The sequence below is a fragment of the Callorhinchus milii genome, unplaced genomic scaffold (genome assembly GCF_018977255.1).
Source record: "Callorhinchus milii isolate IMCB2004 unplaced genomic scaffold, IMCB_Cmil_1.0 Scaffold40, whole genome shotgun sequence".
NCBI classification, from domain to species: domain Eukaryota; kingdom Metazoa; phylum Chordata; class Chondrichthyes; order Chimaeriformes; family Callorhinchidae; genus Callorhinchus; species Callorhinchus milii.
The window spans coordinates 578,575-581,263 of NW_024704781.1; the positions used below are offsets into that span (position 1 = coordinate 578,575).

The following is a 2,689-nucleotide window of genomic DNA, read 5'->3' on the forward strand; positions in this document are numbered from 1 at the left end:
TTAAGGCCATCCATGGCCTTGCCACCTCCTACCTCAGTGACCTGCTGACTGCCTCCCAACCTGCCCGTTCTCTCCGCAAATCGGGCTGCGGCCTTCCCTGTGCCTACCGCTCGACCCGCCCAACCAGTCCCTTCGCCTCGTTTTTCCTCCCTTGCCTTCTTCAAGGCCGGGCTCAAGACCCATCTCTTCGACCGTGCCTTTAGTCACCCTCCCACATCTCTGCCTTCCCTCAACCCTACATCACCCCTCTCCCATGCTCGGGCCACGACAACTGACTGCTTTGCCACGTCCTTTCGACGTAAACGGGGCTCTTTCAATGTAATTTAGTTGTTGTTATTGTTTTGATATCAGTGTAACGGGTTGGGCGCTTCATTCCTTTTTTTTCTTTTTTCTCATTTCACTTCATTTTGATTGTTCAATATTAGCAAATTTGAGCAGTGATGTGTCAGCCCCATAGTGGAAACCATAGTCATGCGTGTCTCTGCCGTGCAAAATCCAAGTACCAATGTCGAAGTGAACATGTCTATGTGGATGATAACGGGAAAATAAGTTACATTCGTTAAGATTAAATAGTCATGGCAATGTGATTTTCTTATTGACGACATTATGAACACGGTATCATTATTGGTATATAAACAGTATGGCAATCCCTGACTATTGCTAGCCTGGCTAGACTGATAAACTAAAGTGAAATGGGGAAATAACACAGGAGCAATGGTTGCTATTCTGTTGAGCCTCCTGAGCTGCTCCCAAAAAGTGGTTCGGCCAATTTACTGGCCTCGCCACAGCAGTGAGATGTGCTGTCTGTGACATTGCCCTGCGAGAGGGGTTCTATATAAATGTACGTTTTTGTTGTTGTTGCTGTCGCCCTCACAAGGATCTTGCGTGAATAGTGATGATGCTTCATCCCAATAATTCATCAAAAATTAAGGAAACTAAATCACTTATCAGAAAATAATCTAGACATTTCAAAATTACAACTTGAAATCTTGCTTCATATCTCTTTTGTTTTCCAATCACACAGAACCACGTGTAGTCGCCTTCTAAGAGCCTTCTGTCGTGAAGTGCCAAAACTGTGAATTATGTGGGGATGTAGCTCAGAGGTAGAGCATATGATTCGCATGTATGATGTCCCGCATTCAATCCCCGGCGTCTCCACTTGTGTTGTGAGAAACTTATGCTGCAGTGTCGCTTTTGGAAATTTTTGTCACGATTTATAATTTTATACTGATATTGCGTTCCTCCACAGAATATGGTGCACCAAAGCACAGGAGATTACGTTGACTATTACCCTGAAGGAGAACACTTGTTTGTAATCTCCTGACCTCACGTTATCGATCTCACTGCGCATCAGTTTCCAGTTGTGACAATTTGCTCTCGATATCAATGAAGAGAACACATAAAACATGGCCTGATATATACACTGGCTCAGGTTCTACAAAGCTCGAGTGACTGACAATGTTTTTGTTTGATGAACAGTCCGCTGCTTCGAATCAACTCAAATGTAACGAAAGACTAGAAAATTGTTATAGTAAAACGTGTTTTTGCTCACAGTTGAACGTAATATTTTCCCTAACAGGGAATCGAACCCGGGCCGCGGCGGTGAAAGCGCCGAATCCTAACCACTAGATCATCACGGAACACGATTGCAAAGGGCTATCAGTACATGCAATGCGTCTGACTTCACAACAGAGGCTTGTAATTGATACTGTGAGAGCCCAGAGTGCGCAACACCACTACAACAACAACAGCAACATATTACATTTGCTTTGTTTTTGCTCTGTTTCACTGTTTCAGTCACCGGATTATTTTAAAGTTCGTCACAAACTGAGATCATCCCAATACTGTCCTCTCCAGACACAAAATTCCCTCACCAGCATCAGATAAATACCTCCCATCAGCGAGGTTTGCCAGCTGAGTTGTGATGTGTAAATATCTTAATTTTCATTGGATTTCATTGGATCCGAACTTCCTCCTTCTGGCTACTTCCCCTGTTTTTCCCAGAACCAACTCACTGATGCTGAACTTCTGCAATAGGGTGGAGAAAGCCTCTCCATTGTATCCCGCGAGTGGAGTCCTGTAGCTCAGTGGTTTGAGCACTCGCTTTGCAAGCGAGAGACCTGAGTTCAATTACAGGCAGAGGTCGAAACCTTGGGCAAGTTTCCTTACTCCACACAGAGCCTAATAATAATCCCTCCAAAACAAAACAATAATAAATTGGTCATTTTCAATCGACGACTGTTTGTGGGACATTGTTGTGCGCAATTGGCTGCCGCGTTCGCCCACAAATATACAGTCAATTCACTTTACAGTGTGTTCTGTGAAGCGCTTTGGAATGTCCTCCCGACGTGAAAAGCGCTGCATTAAATGCAAGGATTATTATTATGATGATTATGAGTTTGGAAACATACAGGAGAACTGTTTGCAGACAGGTCTCATTTACCATCACCTTAGGAGCAGGAGCAGAATTATGAAAGGTATCAGAATGCACAAAAGGAAAGCTATTAGTTGTTAACAAAGAATCGTGTTCAGGACTTTTCTGATCACCGCAGGACTCGAAAATGCAATTTCTTGAATTTCCGCATGTTCACTGAAGTCAGAGGCACATTACAGCATTTCCATTTCTCTCTCCCGCGCTCTCTCTCTCTGTCACACACACAGCACTACCCTTAGCACTGCTGGCACATTA

General features: G+C 44.0%; 1 non-coding gene across 1 annotated transcript; it reads right to left on the bottom strand.

The window, feature by feature from the left end:
• Positions 1-1,568: 1,568 nt before the first annotated feature.
• On the bottom strand, positions 1,569-1,640 carry trnae-uuc. The gene has a single exon. It is a non-coding gene; the product is annotated as a tRNA-Glu (tRNA).
• Positions 1,641-2,689: the final 1,049 nt, after the last annotated feature.